The following is a 19,834-nucleotide window of genomic DNA, read 5'->3' as shown; positions in this document are numbered from 1 at the left end:
GTGTCCATGTCTGTATGTGTGTGTCTGTGTGTGTGCATGTGTGTGTGCGTTTGTGTATGTGTGTGTGTGTATGTGTGTGCATTTGCGTATGTGTGTGGCTGTATGTGTGTGTGTCCGTGTGTGTGTTTGTGTATGTGTGCGTGTCTGTGTGTGTCTGTGTGTTTGTGTGTGTGTCTGTGTGTTTGTGTGTGTGTATGTGTGTGTCTGTGTGTTTGTGTGTGTGTCTTGTGTATGTGGGTGTCTGTGTGTGTCTGTGTGTGCCTGTGTGTTTGTGTATGTGTCTGTGTGTTTGTGTATGTGTGTATGTGTGTGTCTGTGTCTCTGTGTGTGTGTGTGCATGTGTCTATGTGTGTATATATGTGTGTGTATGTGTGTGTGCGTGTGTTTGTGTATGTATGTGTATTTATGTGTGTGTGTGTTTGTGTGTGTTTGTGTGTGTATCTGTGTGTGCATGTGCATGTATGTGTGTGTGCCTGTGTGTGTAGGTGTGTGTGTCTGTGTGTGTGTCTGTGTGTGTCTGCCTGTGTGTGTGTGTGTGTAGGTGTGTGTGTGCTTGTCTGTGTGTCTGTGTGTGTGTATGCGTGTGTGCGCGCCTGTCTGTGTGTGTGTGTATGTGTGTGCCTGTCTGTGTGTGTGTGTGTGTATGTGTGTCTGTCTGTGTGTGTGTGTGTGTGTATGGGTGTGTGTGCCTGTCTGTGTGGATGTCTGTGTGTGTGTGTGTGTGCCTGTCTGTGTGTGTGTATGTGTGTCTGTGTGTGTGTATGTGTATGCATCTGTATTTGTTTGTGTGTGTGTGTGTCTGTCTGTCTGTGTGTGTGTGTGTGTGTGTATGTGTGTGCCTGTCTATGCATGTGTCTATCTGTCTGTGTGTGTATGGGTATGTGTGCCTGTCTGTGTGGATGTCTGTCTGTCTGTGTGTGTGTGCACCTGTCTGTGTGTGTGTATGTGTGTCTGTGTGTTTGTGTGTGTGTGTGTGTATGTGTATGTGTCTGTATGTGTGTGTGTGCCTGTGTGTGTGTGTGTGTGTCTGTGTGTGTGTCTGTGCGTGTGTGCATGTGTGTGTATGGGTGTGTGTGTATGTGTATGTGTCTGTATGTGTCTGTCTGTGTGTGTGCATGTGTGTGCATTTGTGCATGTGTGTCTCTGTATGTGTGTGTCTGTGCATGTGTGTGTGTTTGCCTATGTGTGTGTTTGTGTACGTGTGTGTGTCTGTGTGTGTATGTGTGTGTCTGTGTGTTTGTGTGTGTGTCTGTGTGTGTTTGTGTGTATGTGTACATGTATATGTGTGTGTGTCTGTGTGTATTTGTGTGCGTGTTTGTGTATGTACGTGTATTTATGTGTGTGTGTTTCTGTGTGTGTCTGTGTGTGTATGTGCATATATGTGTGTATGTCTCTGTGTGTATGTGTGTGTGTCTGTCTGTGTGTCTGTGTGCGTGCCTGTCTGTGTGTGTGTATGTGCCTGTCTATGTGTGTGTCTGTGTGTGTGTATGTGTGTGTCTATCTGTGTTATGTCTGTCTACCTGCGTGTGTGTGTGTGTGTGTCTGTCTGTATGTATGTGTGTGCCTGTCTATGTGTATGTCAGTGTGTGTGTGTCTGTCTCTGTGTGTGTGTACGTGTGTGCCTGTCTATGTGTGTGTCTGTCTGTGTGTCGTCGTGTGTCTGTCTGTATGTGTGTATGTGTGTGCCTGTCTATGTGTGTGTATGTCTGTCTGTCTGTGTGTGTGTCTATCTGTGTGTCTGTGTGTGCCTGTCTATGCGTGTGTTTGTCTGTGTGTGCCTGTCTGTGTGTATGTGTATGTGTGTGCCTGTCTATGTGTGTGTCTGTCTGTGTGTGTGTATGTGTGTGCCTGTTTAAGTGTGTGTATGTGTGTGTGCCTGTCTGTGTTTGTATCTGTGTGTGTGTCTCTGTGTGTGTGTATGTATGTGTGTGTGCCTGTCTGTGTGTGTGTGCCTGTCTGTCTGTGTGCATGTGTGTGTCTGTCTGTCTGTGTTTGTGTGTGTGTGTTTGTCTGTGTGTGTGTGTGCGTATGTGTGTGTGTGTCTGTCTGTGTGTCTGTGTGTGCCTGTCTATGTGTGTGTCTGTCTGTGTGTGCCTGTCTGTGTGTATGTGTATGTGGGTGCCTGTCTATGTGTGTGTGTCTGTCTGTGTGTGTGTATGTGTGTGCCTGTTTATGTGTGTCTGTGTGTGTGTGCCTGTCTGCATCTGTGTGTGTGTGTATGCCTGTCTGTGTGTGTGTATGTGTGTGTGTCTGTGTGTGTGTGTATGTATGTGTGTGTGTCTGTCTGTGTTTGTATCTGTGTGTGTGTCTCTGTGTGTGTGTATGTATGTGTGTGTGCCTGTCTGTGTGTGTGTGCCTGTCTGTCTGTGTGCATGTGTGTGTCTGTCTGTCTGTGTTTGTGTGTGTGTGTGTTTGTCTGTGTGTGTGTGTGTGTGTGTATGTGTGTGTGTGTGTCTGTCTGTGTGTCTGTGTGTGCCTGTCTATGTGTGTGTCTGTCTGTGTGTGCCTGTCTGTGTGTATGTGTATGTGGGTGCCTGTCTATGTGTGTGTGTCTGTCTGTGTGTGTGTATGTGTGTGCCTGTTTATGTGTGTCTGTGTGTGTGTGCCTGTCTGCATCTGTGTGTGTGTGTATGTGTGTGTGCCTGTCTGTGTGTGTGTATGTGTGTGTGTCTGTGTGTGTGTGTATGTATGTGTGTGTGCCTGTCTGTGTGTGTGTGTGTCTGTGTGTGCCTGTCTGTGTGTGTCTGCCTGTGTGTGCATGTGTGTGTGTGTGTCTGTCTGTCTGTGTATGTGTGTGTGTGTGTATGTGTGTGTGTGTGTCTGTGTATGTGTATGTGTGCCTGTGTGTATGTGTCTGTCTGTGTGTGTGTGTCTGTGTGTGTGTGTGTGTATGTCTGTATGTGTATGTGTGTGCGTGTGTGTATGTGTGTGTGTTGCTGTCTGTGTGTGTGTGTTTGTGTGTATGTGTCTGTCTGTGTGTGTGGATGTGTGTGTGTGTGCCTATCTGTGTGTGTGCGTGTCTGTGTATGTGTGTGCCTGTCTGTCTGTGTGTGTGTTTGTGTGCGTGTGTGCCTGTCTGTGTGTCTGTCTGCGTGTGTGTGTGTGTGTCTGTCTGCGTGCGCATGTGCGGGGTCCAGTCCTCAAGCCCTGAACTGTGAAATGGGCAATGCGGACTTTGTCTTACATTCATGTTTTTATTTTTTTTTTCTCTTTATTACATTATTGCGGCAGGACTCTTATTCTGGACTTTTTACTTCTTTATTTGTATGACTTTGTCTCCTGGGAATTTGTACCTAGGTACCTTTGTATTTCGGATGATAAGTGGTGCTTTGTAAACTGTGCACTGTACTCAAGTGAATACATGTGACACTAAACCTCATTCAATTGAAACCCTCCATTCCCATTCTGGTAAACCTCCTCTGGACTCCCTCCAATGCTACCACATCCTTCCTTAAATATGGTGCCGACGGCTGCTCACAAATGTGGTCTGACCAGAGCCTATACAGCCTCAGCAGTACATCCCTGCTCTTGTATTCTAGCTTTCTTGAAATGAATGGAAGCTGTGGATTTGCAAACACCATGACTTCAGATCATTGATCTCTTCAGCGTTAAAATCATGATGTCCCGAGCTGGTAAGTGGGGTTTATCCAGGATGTAACTTAGAAATGTAGATAAACAGTAGCAGGATTAGGCAATTTGGCCCTTCGATCTTGGACTACCATTCAATATGACCATGGCTTATCACCCAAGACAGTTTCCTGTTCCCATTTTCCCCGCATACCCTTTGATCCCTTTGGCCCAAAGAACAATAACTCCTTCTTGAAAATGTTCAATGTTTGGCTTCAACCGTTTTGTGTGGCAGAAGAATTCCACAGCTCACCACAACAGCTGCAGGGTGAGATCCAATCGTGTCTTTTTCTGCAGCCAACACCGTTTTGCCTTCTTCAGTTAACTTTCCTCTCTTTTCACATTTATGCTTCCTGCCTCTTTGCTTCTGAGCAATGCATTAACAGACAGGCAATCTGGATTCCTGGCGTCAGTGCCAGACTGGAACTCCCGGCCTCAGTGTGGGACTGGAACTCCCGGTCTCAGTGTGGGACTGAAACTCCCAGTCACAGTGTGGGACAGAAAGTCCTGGTCTCAGTGTGGGACTGGAACTCCCGGTCTCAGTGTGGGACTGGATCTCCCGGTCTCAGTGTGGGACTGGCACTCCAGGTCTCAGTGTGGGACTGGAACTCCCGGTCTCAGTGTGGGACTGGAACTCCCGGTCTCAGTGTGGGACAGAAATTCCTGGCCTCAGTGCGGGACTGGAACTCCTGGTCTCAGTGTGGGACTGGAACTTCCTCCCCTCAATGTGGGCCTGGAACTCCCGGTCTCAGTGTGGGACTGAAACTCCCGGTCTCAGTGTGGGACTGGAACACCCGGCCTCAATGTGGGCCTGGAACTCCCGGTCTCAGTGTGGGACTGGAACTCCCGGTCTCAGTGTGGGACGGGAACTCCCGGTCTCAGTGTGGGACTGGAACTCCCGGTCTCAGTGTGGGACGGGAACTCCCGGTCTCAGTGTGGGACTGGAACTCCCGGTCTCAGTGTGGGACTGGAACTCCCGGTCTCAGTGTGGGACTGGAACTCCCGGTCTCAGTGTAGCACTGGAACTCCCGGTCTCAGTGTGGGACTGGAACTCCTGGTCTCAGTGTGAGACTGGAGCTCCTGGTCTCAGTGTGGGACTGGATCTCCCGGTCTCAATGTGGGACTGGAACTCCCAGCCTCAGTGTGGGACTGGAACTCCCGGTCTCAGTGTGGGACTGGAACTCCCGGTCTCAGTGTTGGACTGGAACTCCCGGTCTCAGTGTGGGACTGGAACTCCCGGTCTCAGTGTGGGACTGGAACTCTCGGTCTCAGTGTGGGACTGGAACTCCCGGTCTCAGTGTGGGACTGGAACTCCCGGCCTCAGTGTGGGACTGGAACTCCCGGCCTCAGTGTGGGAGTGGAACTCCCGGTATCAGTGTGTGACTGGAACTCCCGGTCTCAGTGTGGGACTGGAACTCCCACTCTCAGTGTGGGACTGGAACTCCCGGTCTCAGTGTGGGACTGGAACTCCCACTCTCAGTGTGGGACTGGAACTCCCGAACTCAGTGTGGGACTGGAACTCCCGGCCTCAGTGTGGGACTGGAAATCCCGGCCTCAGTGTGGGACTGGAACACCCGAACTCAGTGTGTGACTGGAACTCCCGGTCTCAGTGTGGGACAGAAATTCCTGGCCTCAGTGCGGGACTGGAACTCCCGGTCTCAGTGTGGGACTGGAACTCCCGGTCTCAGTGTGGGACTGGAACTCCTGGTCTCAGTGTGGGACTGGAACTCCTGGTCTCAGTGTGGGACTGAAATTCCCGGCCTCAGTGTCGGTCTGGAACTCCCGGTCTCAGTGTGGGACTGAAATTCCCGGCCTCAGTGTGGGTCTGGAACTCCCGATCTCAGTGTGGGACTCAGACTCCCGGCCTCGATGTGAAGCCAAGGGTACTGCCTTGGTTGGAAGGTTTGTTATTCTGGCTCTTATTTCTCTGTTTTCCTCATTTATTGCAGACGTTTTTATTTCTTTATTTTTCTAACCTTTTTTTCCCTCAGATCTAGTATTTAAGAATCTGTACCTAGTTATCTTGTTACCTAAGATGGTGCCGTAACTGGCGATTTGTAACCTTTTTGCTGTACTCATGAGAGTATGTGTGACAATAAAGCTAATTCATGTTTTTAAAGGTGCCAGCTGAGGGATAAATGGTGGGATGGAAGTTGGAATGATCTTCCTTGCAGTAGTGCCACCTGACCTGTTACAGCCGAAGAGATGATACCTCTGACAGTGCAGCATTCCTTTAACACCACAAAGCCAGCGTCAATCCAGAATTAATGTCCAAACCTCTGCAGTGAAACCTGACTGACTCCCAGCGGAGGGTGTGACCCCCTTCAGGCTGAATCCACTTTAGTTATTAACTGTCCATTTTTTTACAAACCTCGCACAATTGCTCATTGGCAAAGTATTTGTTTCAGTAAATGCCTGAAGCTCTCTGTAATGGGTTCAGCCAGGCCCTGCTTTCGGGGGCTGGGGGGCTGGTTTTGCGGTTAATACTTAATTAAAAGATTGCATATTCAACATTCCCAACAGCAGCAGTCAGTGTTAACAGATAGAGGGCCTAAGGAAACATGAGGTGGGGAAAATTATCCCTAATCACTGAGATTAAGCTGCATCTAAAATGTGGAGACAGTGAGGACTGCAGATGCTGGAGATCAGAGTTGAGAGTGTGGTGCTGGAAAAGCACAGCAGGTCAGGCAGCGTCCGAGGAGCAGGAAAATGGAGAGATAAATGGAGAGATACCACCCATCACCCCCCTCCCATTTATCACTCCACGCCCGAGGCTCCCAGCCTCATTCCTGATGAAGGGCTCCAGCCCAAAACGTCGATTCTCCTGCTCCTCGGATGCTGCCTGACCTACTGTGCAACTCAAATGTGTTTAGGCTTCCAGGGTTCAGAGGAGGAGAATTCCTGAGTTGGACATTCATCATGTCTGATATCTGAAGCTACATCATTCTTGTACCGTGGAAAAGTTATCAAAAGTGCTTCAATGCCTTTTCCCCTCCTTCAGAAATAATGAGAGATACTTGCATTTAGGTAGCACCTCTCACCAGCTAAGGCTGATCTCAGTGAATTACAGCCAATGAAGGACCTCTGATGGGTTTGTCGCAATGGGAGATGTAGTCACCAGTTTTCACACAGGAAGCTCCCGTGAATAGCAATGAAGATGTGAAAATCTATTTTGAATGATGGATAAATTTTGCCGAGATTACTGGAACAACTCACTGATTCTTCCTCTGAATGCTGCGTGGGGCATATTTGTAACAACTGTCTGAGAGAACTGACAGTGCCTGGCATCTCATTCGAAGGTTGGCACCTCAGACAGTGCAGCACTCCCACCATTCTGTAGTGAAGGTCCCAAGGCACCTTTTAATGGAGTGATCTCATTCTGACTAAGACAAGAACAGGAAGCGATGTCAAGGATGAACATTGCGCTGTAGACCTGACGCAAGTAAGATTGTGGTTTTGAGTCATCTATCAGTGTGGTCACTTCTGAGGAAGCAGACAAACAGGGATATAAAATAGGAACAGTTGAGACTGCTAACTGTGTACATAACATTCAAAGCAAAATGGACACACTGCAGACAATAACTGGTTGAAGATATGGCTGCAAAGCTTTTCATCTTGCTTGCAACAGGACAAATGCAAGACTGCCAAATTTCAAATGATCATAACAATTTTACACTCTGGTAGGAAAGGGTGCTGATTGGTTGGAAAGTCAATTCTAATTGGCCAAGCCCAAAGCTTTCGGAAATCAGTCGGTTCTCCAATCTCCTGAATGAATTAAAAATGATTCGATGCTTGAAGTTATTCCTGTAATTTGTAGAAAACGATTCTCTGCATGTGATTGTACATTATTTTGAAATGATAATGGGTAGGTTCTATTAATTTAATGACTGGTACATATCTCCAGTGATTCCTGCTGACGTGAGGGATATATGGAACTAGGACCAAGCCACCAGAATTCTGGGAATGCTGTCTCCCAGTCACTTATCTTTATGTTCTAAATGATTAATGTTTTTGTTCAATGGTATGAGGATAGATAAGCTTCAGTCTGCAATATCAGTATGGTCTCGCTGCAGTTTTTAGCAAACCTAAGCGAGCCATATTGCAATTATCTTGGTGTTTAGTTATTAGCTCACTCTGGATTTCAAGGTTTGTGTAAGGTTGTAGCTCGGGTGCTGGTTGCCGTGGTTACGGGTATGTTCGCCGACCTGGGAAGTTGATTTGCAGATGCTTCGTCTCCTGTCTAGGTGACATCTTCAGTACTTTGGAGCCTACTGTGAAGCGCTGCTGCACGGTCTCTTCTAGAATTTATTTGGTTCAGTTTCCGGTTGCCGGTTCCAGTTGTTTGTTGTAGTGGCCGGTATATTGGGTCTCGGTCAATGTGCTTGTTAATGGAGTGTGTGGCTGATAGCCATGCTTCTAGAAATTCTCTGGCTGTCTGATGTTTCACTTGCCCTATGATCGTTGTGTTGTCCCAATCTGTGTGTGTAGCTACTAGGGGACTGCTGGTCATGGTGTTAGTGGCTAGTTGGTGTTTGGGGATGCGGATTGTAGTTGTCAGTGTGTTTGCCCTTTAAGTGTTTCATGCAGTCTTTGGTCAAACAGGCAGACAACTAGCAATCCACATCCACGAGCACCAAACTAGTCACTAGAAGCATGGCTATCAGCCACAGACTCCACCAACAAGCACATAGACTTAGACCCAAATACCAGCCACGGCAACAAACAACCGGAACCGGCAACCAGAAACTGAACCAAATAAGTTCCAGAAGAGACAGGGTGCAGCGCTGCACAGGAGCACTGAAGATGTCACCTAGACAGGTGAATTGGCCACACCAAATTGCCCATAGTGTTAGGTGCATTAGTCAGGGGTAAATGTAGGGTAGGGGAATGGGTCTTGCCAGGTTACTCTCCGGAGGGTCGGTGTGGACTTGCTGTGCCGAAGGGCCTGTTTCCATACTGTAGGGAATTTAATCACAGATACCAGTCTTCAGCCAATTTGATGTGATATCAAGGTACAGCTGGAGATTCTGGATACCCCAAAGGCTACGGTCCTAACAACATTCCAGCAACAGTACTGAAGACTTGTGCTCCAGAACCTGTCACTCTCCCAGCCAGGCTGTTCCAGTACAGTTTACAACACTGGCACAAGATGATCTGGATAGATTTGGAAAAACAGACAATGGGCACAGAGAAAACAAGATTCGTTCTCAATATTGTGGCTATTATGTGTACATTTGGCAAAGAAAGGGAAGCAAGGAGGGTAGTAGGAGTGCAGTGGCGAAATGTGGTATATGACAGTAAAACAAAACTGGTAATAGATTGGACACAGGATCCATACGGATAGCTTTAATAAGTTGGAAAAAACTCATCAATGTATTTAAATCCTTCCTTAAATAAGGAGAGCAAAACTACACTCAGTATCCAAGATATGGTCTTGCTAATGCTCTGTATAAGTGAAGTGTAACAACCTTACTTTTATGTTCAATTTGTCTTGAAATAAATGATGGCATCCCCATTACCCTTCTTGATTACATGTTAGTAAGAATCATAGAATCCCTACATTGTGGAAGCAGGCCATTTGACCCATCGAATCAACACTGAACTTCTGGAGAGTGTCCTCCAGACCAACTCCCCCACCCTGTCCCCGTCACCTTGTATTTCCCATGGCTAATCCACCTAATGCACATCTCTGGACACTATGGGCAATTTAGCATGGGCAATCCACCTGACCTGCACATCTTTGGACTGTGGGAGGAAACCAGAGCACCCCGAGGAAACCCACGCAGACACGGGGAGAATGTGCAATCTCCACCCAGACAGTTGCCCGAGGCTGGCATCGAACCTAGGTCCCTGCCGCTGTGAGGCAGAAGTGCTGTAGGTTGATGCCAATTGTTTAGCTTAGCATACTTTCAATGCTCGTGTTGGCGTCAGACAAAGGGGGTCTGGGATACCTCCTGATCAGATGCCACTCTGTGGTCTTCCCTGCCCACTGTTTCCCTTTGCCAGGCGCTGCTGGAACCTCCCCTCCTCCTCACTTGGCAGTAGATTGCAGTGACAGGATTGGTCATCACTCCCACAGGTTATGGTAGACCACAGTGCTGTTGGTCATTCTATTGGTCAGCACCTCGCGGAGCTCCTTTCTGATGGAACTCTCACCTCAAACCAGTTAATGACCCAAAAGCTATCAAATGGCTGTTGGCTGAGCTGGCTAAGAGGGAGTAGGCTTCCCCATGTGGGTATGGGGTGCACACACATTGACCCAACGGTCTCTGCTTTCTTTTCCCTCTTAATCAACGCTTTTCTCTTTATCTTGTTCTCTCTGTGTTCCTCTCCCTTTTACTTTTACATTCTCTGTGGGGATCTTTCTGTCGCTATCACTCCCTCAGTTTATTTCTCTGTCTCTCACTAGAGTCGTACCGTCATGGAGATAGAAAGCATGGAAACAGACCCTTCGGCCCAACTCGTCCATGCCGACCAGATATCCAAAATGAATCTTGTCCCATTTGCCAACACTTGACCCATATCCCTCTAAACCCTTTCTATTCATTTACCCATCCAGATGCCTTTTAAATGCTGTAATTGTACCCACCTTCACCACCTCCTCTGGCAGCTCATTCCATGTACCACTCTCTACGTGATAAAGTTGCCCCTTAGGTCTTTTTAACCTTTTCCCTTTCACCTTAAGCCTATACCCTCAAGTTCTGGACTTGTCCCGCCCAGGGAAAAGACCTTGTCTATTTACCCTATCCATGCCCCTCAAGATGTTATAAACCTCTATAAGGTCACCCCTCAGCCTCTGATGCTCCAGGGAAAACAGCCCCAGCCTGTTCAGCCTCTCCCTATAGCTCAAATCCTCCAAACCTAGCAACATCCTTGTAAATCCTTTCTGAGCCCTTTTAAGTTTAACATCATATTTCCTATAGCAGGCAGGCCAAAATTGAATGCTGTATTCCAAAAGTGGCTAACCAATGTTCTGTACACCCGCAACATGACTTCCCAACTCCTGTACTCACTGCATTGATCAATGAATGCAACTGTACTATTTCTCAGTTTTGCTCTCTATCTTTTTCTCTCTCAGTCTCTCTCTCTCTCCCTCTGCCTTTGTCTTAATTAGCTGCCAAGCCCTTTGATCTAGCTTGCCTCTCTTTGCCTGTCTCACTCTAGGTATCCTGTTCCCTGTCACACTCTTTCTCTTCTTTCTTTCTCTGGTGCTCTCTTTTCTCTCTCACTTTATTTCATATGCTTTGTTTTTCTCTTTCTCACTCTCTGCCTCCATGTTTCCATCTCTGCTTCTCTTTCTCTGCTGTAGTCTTTCTCCTGCAGCACTGAACTGAATGGGGTCATCAGTCATTGCTTGTTAGAAGCCTGGAATAAGGCCTGCCAGACATTTCGAGTGCAGGCCAGCAGACTAGAGAGAGCAGACCAATGCAGGAGGTGGTGCGGGGGTGGGGGAGATTGCTGGATCAAGGGGGCTCGCGAGTTACTGCTGAAATGGGGATATACATCATGATTTAGAAACAGAAATGTAAACATCAGAGCTATTATATGATGACCTCTATGATTTTCAATTAATTTTATTGGCTTTAAAAATAGCTGAAAATGTAATGGGAATTTTTATTTTCTGCTTTTTCCTTTTGAGGGCTATGTGCATGAAGGGTTAGGGTGCGTCATTTTTGGAAAAGGTAAACTCCACTTTTCCTGAATTTCAGTATTCTATTCCTCATGCGGATTTTTGTTTTCAATGTCAGGTCTTAGTTAGGATGCCCCCACTCCCAATTGCACCTGACCTCTGACCCCTGACCTCTCTTCTCTGGAATTAACTTGTTTAATTGAAAAGCAAGCCATAGGTTTGAAACAGGGCCAGAAAGAGACCAGACGATGGTTTCTTGTGAATGATTTTGCCAGGATCAAATTGTGGAACGGAAGATGTGGATCAAAGGAGGGCGGATCTGTGTTTCTCAAAGTTGCCTTTAAGACGGTTAACTACATAGTCGCTTTATGCACAGTGAGATCCCAGAACAGGACTGAGCTGAATTTGTTTTGTTTTCTATTCACATTGACCCAAGGAGGATTCCAAGCAACTTTACAGACACCATAATAATGAGTGCGTGTACGTAAGTATTCTGGCAAGGATATTCACACCAAGACACATGAAGTTATGTGGACAGGCATCCAAATATTTGCTCAAAGAAGTAGGATTTAAGGGAACTATGAAAGGGAGGAAGTGAATGTCAGAGAGGCTTAGAGTGTTGAATAAGGTTCTGAAAAGGGTAATATTGGAAATTGGACAAATGTCCATCCTGAATCTGATTATGTCATTTGGTAAGGGAGGAGTCCAGACATCTTGGTGGAGGCAGATACGTCATCAGTGTCTCCTGATAGTATTTGTTATTATGTACGACTAACCAATGCAAATGGTACCTCTGGCTAATGTTCAGTAAGTTATATCTTGTTAAGGAAATGTCTCTTCTCATTATGATCTCAATGGTTCACCACTGTAATTCCAACAGGCCCTTGGGACAAATGAACAAAGATGCCGGAAAATGGAAACAAAAACAGAAATTGCTGGAGAAATGCAGTAGGACTGGCAGCATCTGTGGAGAGAAAACAGAGTAGACCATGGAAACAGACTCTTTGGTCCAACTCATCGATGCCAAGATATTTAGATATCCTGAATTAATCTCGTCCCATTTACCAGCACTTGGCCCATTTCTCTCTAAACCCTTCCTATTCGTACACCCATCCAGAAGAACATAGAACATTACAGCGCAGTACAGGCCCTTCAGCCCTTGAAGATGCCTCTTAAATGTTGTAATTGTACCAGCCTCCACCACTTCCTCTGGCAGCTCATTCCATACACGTACCACCCTCTGTGTGAAGAAGTTGACCTTTGGGTCCCTTTTAAATCTTTTCCCTCTCACCTTAAAAGTCCAGTCTCCCTTCTTCAAAACAGTGATGTAAGAAGGGCTACCAAACTTTGAACGACAACTCTGCTTTCTCTCCACAGATGCTACCAGACCTGCTGAGTTTCTCCAGCAATTTCTGTTTCTGTTCCTTAGAAACGAGGGTTGGTGGCAGCAGTCTACCCCAGTTATTAGCTGGTAATGGTTGGTATCACAGCCCGTGTGATATAGAGAGTGAAACCCAGAGCTTGGCGCCTGTGGCAGCTGAAGACACAGTGTACCACTGTACAGCAATTATTGTAGTTGTTCAAGAGACCACAACCGGAAGGGCACAGAGATCACGTGGGAATTTAGGACAAGGGAAGGTTACCTTGAAGGGTGAATCAAGGAATAACTTTATTTTATTTATTACTCATTCATGGGATATGAATAATTTTATTGCCAATCCCTAACTGCCATGTTGCTCACTTTGCTATTTCAAGGGTTGCCTGGAGTCACATGTAGTCCTGATGAAGGGCTTTTGCCCGAAACGTCGACTCTCCTGCTCCTCGGATGCTGCTTGACCTGCTGTGCTTTTCCAGCACCACACTCTCAACTCTAATCTCCAGCATCTGCAGGCTTTATGTTCGTCTGTAATCCAGACCAGGTGAGAATGAGATTTCCTTCCGTGACGGACATTGATGAGCAGATGGGGTTTTTAATTGGGTTGATTCTGGAATTGAGAGGGTTGGTTTGTGAGGACAGATTGAGTAGACTGGAATTTAGAAGAATGGGGGAGGGGCGATCCTATAGAAACATATAAAGTTATGAAAGAATAGGTTGGATAGAAGCAGGGAAGTTGTTTCCACTGGTGGGTGAAACTAGATCTAGGGGACATCGCCTCCAAATGAGGGGGAGCAAGCTTAGGGCTGAGTTGAGGAGGAATCTGTTCACCCAAAGGGTTGTGAATCTGTGGAATTCCCTGCCCAGTGAAGTGGTTGAGACTACCTCGTTGAATGTTTTTCGGCAAAGGTTGGATAGATTTTTGGACAGTAAAGGAATTAATGGTTATGGTGAGAGGGCGGGTAAGTGGAGCTGAGGCCATGAAAAGGTCAGCCATGATCTTATTGAATGGTGGAGCAGGCTCGAGGGGCCAGATGGCCTACTCCTGCTCCTCGTTCGTATGTTTTATAAGAACAATCAACAGTATTGCTATTGACTTTTAATTCCAGAATTTTGTTGAATTCAAAATTGCTCAGGTTCTCAGAGCACTGGCCTGGGCTTCTAGACCACTGGCATTGCCACTTTGTTACCACCTGCTGCTACGGGAAGAGTAATCTGAATCTAACAAATTGGAGCAAATTCCCTTTCCACAGGGAGGAAGCAGATAGCTACAACAGCCTGGGTGCTAAATATTCCCGGATACATTGGATTGTGAGGTGGATACCTGAGTGGAAAAACTTTCCAACTCCTTAGGGAGATCGAGGGATTGTTAACTGGGGGAGAGTCGAGAGTGTGGTGCTGATAAAGCACAGCAGGTCCTGCAGCACCTGAGGAGCAGGAGAATCAACATTTCGGGCATAAGCCCCTTCCTCAGGAATGAGGCTTATGGGCTGGGGTGCTGAGAGATAAATGGGAGGGTCGTGGGGTCCAGGCAAGGTATCTGGACCATCTCTGACTCCTCCATCCCCTTCCTGGACCTCTCCATCTCCATCTCTGGTGACCAACTAACCACAGACATTAATTACAAGCTCACTGACTCCCACAACTACCCTGACTACACCTTCTCCCAGCCATCTCCCAGGATGACCAATTCCACATTAGAAAATCCCAGATGGCCTCCTTCTTCCAAGATCTCAACCTCCCTTCCCATGTCGTTGACGATGGCATGTCCTCCAATTCAAGCACCACTGCCCTTGAACCCCATCCCTCCTAATGCAACAAGGACAGAACCCCCTGGTCCACACCTTCCACCCCATCAACCTCCATGTACATCGCATCATCCTCCGCCACTTCTGCCACCTCCAAAAGGACCCCACCACCAAAGATATATTTCCCTCACCATGCCTATCAACGTTCTGGAGAGACCATTCCCTCCGTGACTCCCTCATCAGGTCCACGCCCCCCCCACCCCCCCCCAGCCCACACTCCACTCCCAGCACCTTCCCCTGCCACCGCAGGAAGAGCAAAATCTGCACCTGCACCACTCCCCTCACCTCCGTCCAATGCCCCAAAGGATCCTTCCACATCCGACAGAAACATGCCTGCACCTCCACCAATGTCATCTACTATATCTGTTGCACCTGATGTCGTCACCTCTAGATTGGGGTGAAAGGACGCCTATTTGCGGATCATTTCAGAGAACATCTCTGGGACACCTGCACCAACCAACCTCACCGCCCCATGGCTGAACATTTCAACTCCTTCTTCCACTCCGTCAAGGACATGCAGGTCCTGGGCCCCCTTGATCGGTAAACCCTTACCACCCAATGCCTGGAGGAAGAATGCCTCATCTTCCGTCTTGGGACCCTTCAACCACACGGAACAATGTGGATTTCAACAGTTTCCTCATTTCCCCTCCCCCCACATTATCCCAGTCCCAAGCCTCCAACTCGGCACCACTTTCCTGACCCGTTCATCATCTTTCCCATCTATCTGCTCCACCTTCCTCTCCGACCTATAACCTTCTCCCTCACCCTCATCTCATTCTCAGCTGCCTTCACCCCCAATCCCAACCCTTCCCGTTTATCTCTCAGCCCCCTGGTCCACATTCCTGATGAAATGCTGATGCCCGAAACATTGACTCTCCTGCTCTTCGGATGCTGCCTGACCTGCTGTGTTTTCCTAGCACCACACTCTCAACTCTAATCTCCAGCATCTGCAGTCCTCACTTCCTTTTAACTGGGGGAGAACATGCTCCCCATGCTCCTCTCTTCCTATGGAAGTCGAAGTACCTTAGACATGCCGACTTCCGAATGAGGAGCGGGAACGAACAATTTGCATCCTCGATTATGATCCGCCATTTAATCAGTTTGTGTTTCTGGGTGTCTCCGAGGCATTGGGATTAGGGTTTTTGATTCTTGCTTTCATTTATTATTATCACATTTACCTAGGTACAGTGAAAAGTTTTGTTTTGCGTGCAGTACAGGCAGATCATACCAGACACAGTGCATTAGGGTAACAGAACAGAGAGAGGAATACAATGTTACGGCTGTAGAGAAGGTGCGCAAAGTGTGAGATCAACGTTACATTTAAAATTCGAGAGGTCCATTTAAGAGTCTAATAACAAGGGGGAAGAAGCTGCTCTTGAATCTGTTAGTACATGTGTTAGTCCTCTGGGATTTTTAAATTGTTCTTGTCATGGGACACTATACCACTTGCAAAGGGTCAGGACGATATGGATTGGGGTAAGAATCGAGAGTTGATTAGATTAGATTCCCTTTGGCCCAACAAGTCCACACCGAACCTTCGAAGAGTAACCCACCCAGACCTATTTCCCTCTGACTAATGCACCTAACTCTATGGGCAATTAAGCATGACCAATTCATCTAGCCTGCACATCTTTTGACTGTGGGAGGATACCGGAGCACCCGGAGGAAACCCACGCAGACACGGGGAGAATGTGCAAACTCCACACAGTCAGTCACCCGAGGCTGGAATTGAACCCGGGTCCCTGGCGCTGTGAGGCAGTTGTTCTGGAACACTACAGAGGGCTGTCAATTAGAAGGAATATTTGAGGAACAGTTTTGTGACACATTACACAAAGTCGGAAAACTAAATAATAGAGACTTTGATTATCCTAATACATGGACTGGGATTGCAATAGTACAGAAAGCAAAGACGGGGAATTATTTGTGAAGCAAACACAGAAATTGCTGGAAAAGCTCAGCAGGTTTGGCAGCATCTGTGAGGGGAAATCAAAGTTAACATTTCAGACCCCAAATGTTAACTCTAATTTTTCTTCACAGATGCTTCCAAACCTGCTGGGCTTTTCCAGCAATTTCTGTGTTTGTTTCTGATCCGCAGCTCTTTCGGGTTTTTATTCAGGAATTGTTTGTGAAGTGTGTTCGGCAATGTTTTGTTTCCAGGCATGGTCGTATCTGATTCTGGAGAATGAGGTGGGAAGTGCCTGTAAACAAGTCATCGCATTATCGCAAGGTTCAGGTGAAGGGCAAGGTATAACCCAGAGTCACGTTGTTAAATCGAAGCAGGCTTGATATCAGCGGAACGAGGACAGACCTCCATCCCAGGAAAACTCAAATCGAGGATATGAAGGCAAATCAAGCGGAAGAAGAGGTTTCCTTTAAAAGAGGGATAGATCAGGTCAAGTCGAGCACAACGGTATAACAAGCAATGCCAGAGATCCCTGTATGATGGGAACTTTTTCATCTTTCTATAAGACAAATAAGTCAGAGATGTTAATTAGAAAGTTCTGGGTCCAACAGGCACTTAATACCACAGACTGTAAAACTAGGGCCTCAAGGCTCCATCACTCTTATTTTTAGCAGGACCTGGCACTTAGCCTAGTCATAGCTACAAAACGAGTGCTGGCTTCCATCACTTTGAGATTAAAAAGAGATTAATTTGGCTTTACTCTGATACATTCCAGCTTTGACTCTAATAGTTGTACACACTAAAGTCCTTGGCCTACCCCGCGGGCAATCTCCCCCAGCAGAGAGCTAGAACACGGTGCCAAAGATGAGACTACTGTTCCTGTTATAGAACTGGAAGGCACCATTCTTGATCCTTAACCCCGAACATTGGCGTGGAATTATTTTTCCTACAGGGAAAAGTCACACATTGACAGCACAATGGCTCAGTGGTTAGCACTGCTGCCTCACAGCGCCAAGGACCCAGGTTCGATTCCAGCCTTGGGCAACTGCCTGTGTGGAGTTTGCACGTTCTCCCCGTGTCTGTGTGGGTTTCCTCCAGGTGCTCCAGTTTCCTCCCACAGTCCAAATATGTGTAGGTCAGGTGGATTTGCCATACTCAAGTGTCCCATAGTGATCAGGGATGTGTAGGTTAGGTGCATTGGCCATGGGAAATGCAGGGATAAGGGTAGGGGGGTCAGTGTGGACATGCTGGGCTGAATGGCCTGCTCCCACACTGTATGGATTCAATGGACAAGATGGAAGACTGAATCCTCTTGGAATTGAAGAAGGGTTACTGGACCCAAAGCTTGAACTCCGGTTTCTCTCTATGAATGCTGCCAGACCTGCTGAGCTTTTCCAACAATTTCTGTTTTGCTTCTTGGAAATGAGATAGTTTGAATTAAAGTACGAAATGGAAAGAGAGCAAGACAGTAAAGTAAAGCGAATTACAACCTAAAATATCACAGATATTAGAAATGCGAAATAAAAGCAGAAAGAGCTGGAGAAACTCATCAGGTCTGGCAGCATCGATGGAGAGAGAAACTGGTACGAGTGTTCTCCAGGACTGAAAGGAGTTAGGAAATGATGTATTTTATGCTGCCGACAGAGGGGGAAAGGAGCAAATGGGAAAGATTATGAGGGTGCACAGATCAAAAGACAAAGACATTGATCATGGGGGTAAACGAGAGATCACAAGATAATTTAGGTGTAAATGTTAGGTGTAAAAATATCTGAAAAGGGAAATAAAGGAAGTCAAACACAAATCCAGATTGAAATAGTGATAGATAGCAATTAAGAGAAAGAGGGGTGGAGCCATAGGTAAAAAGACCCTAGCAATAGATTTTGGGAAGCTGGGAATGAGTTCACATCTCTCTCTTTTCAAGCTGTATCTGGTTTATGCCCAGTGCCACAAGCAAGGTGAGTACGGGCACAAGAGTTTAAAAACAGAGGAAAATAAAACCAAGAAACTGCAGATGCTGGAGATCTGAAGTAAAAACAGAAATAGCTGGAGAAACTCAGCAGGTCTGACAGCATCTGTGGAGAGAAAGGTGAGTCAACATTTCGGCTCCAGTGACCCCTCATCAGGTTCTGAGGAACTGCTTTGAGCAGCACCTGGATGCTCAGGGAGTCCTTGCCTTGCCTTTTAGCATTTTGTCCCACGATGCACAGAGAAAGGAAGGAAGGTGTCAGGAGGAGCAGCCACTCCAGAGAATAGTGAGCAGCCTCCACATGAGGATATTGTGGGACACCTTGCTCATCTGTCTAATGCCTTTTCTGCCAGCTCACACCATGCTCCCATCTCCTTGCCCTGTGACAGGCCTGGGCAATAGCCCATTAGACCATGGATTTCGGCTTCCTCTAGCCGCAGGGGGTGACAGACTGTCTGCACATGCAACCCCGAGAGGACCACTCCATAACTCAGCTGAGTTCATCGTTAGGAAAGGGATCGATTCCAACAATGGACACCATGAGCTGTGATCATTGGGATCACTTCTTAGATGTTTGTGCCAAATACCCTGGGAGGGAGCTGCTATGATGCCAATCTCCTTGTGAACTCTTATGTTCCTGCTGCCAGATAACATACAAAGATGTCCACAATGACTCTGACCAATTTTTATACATGCACCATAGAAAGCATCCTATCTGGATACATCACAGCTTGGTATGGAAACTGCTCATCCCAAAACGGCAAGAAACTACACAGAGTCGTGAACACAGCTCAGTCCATCATCCAAACCAGCCTTCCATCCATTGACTCCGTCTATACTTCCCACTGCCTCGGGAAAGCAACTAACATCATCAAAGACCTCTCCTACCCCGGGAATACTCTCTTCTACCCTATCTTCTGAAGGCATAAAACTGTGAATACATGTACAAACAGATTCAAGAACAGCTTCTTCCCTGCAGTTATCAGACTTTTGTACAGATCTCTCAAATGTTAATTCTGATCTCTCTCTCTCTCTCTCTGCACTTTCTCTGTGGCTGTAACACTGTATTCTGCACTCTGTTCTGCTACCCTGATGCACTCTGTATGGTACGATCTGCCTGTAGACCTTGCAAAACAACACTTTTCACTGTATTGTCTCAAAGCTGGTCCCTTTTTTTCTAAAAGCTGTTCCTTTTCTCAAGCATACCGTATCCTTGTTTTTTTTCTGAGGGGTCATAAACATCTCCTGGAGCCGATTAGACTGGTTTGGTACAGAGATTAAAGGATATTGAGAGGCATGTGTTTATATGTAAACAGATGAGACTTCAGGTCAAAGTGGTCATGTTTTAGAAGTGACCTGTATAATGAAAGGGGAGTGGTCAGCTCTCTAGCTGAGCAGTTCAGTCCAGAGCTAGTTAGGAGTTCAACAGTGAGCTGTGTGGAAATTCTCTCTCTCTCTCTCTCCTTCTGCCCTTCTAACTTCAACCTATAAGCATGTGTTCCATTTGTACTGATTTTTAAGGGGG

This window comes from Chiloscyllium plagiosum, unplaced genomic scaffold, assembly GCF_037043375.1.
Source record: "Chiloscyllium plagiosum isolate Xiang-an unplaced genomic scaffold, Cpla_swu_hap1 HiC_scaffold_1, whole genome shotgun sequence".
In the NCBI taxonomy this organism is placed as follows: Eukaryota; Metazoa; Chordata; class Chondrichthyes; order Orectolobiformes; family Hemiscylliidae; genus Chiloscyllium; species Chiloscyllium plagiosum.
Note: the sequence above shows the minus strand (reverse complement) of the source record.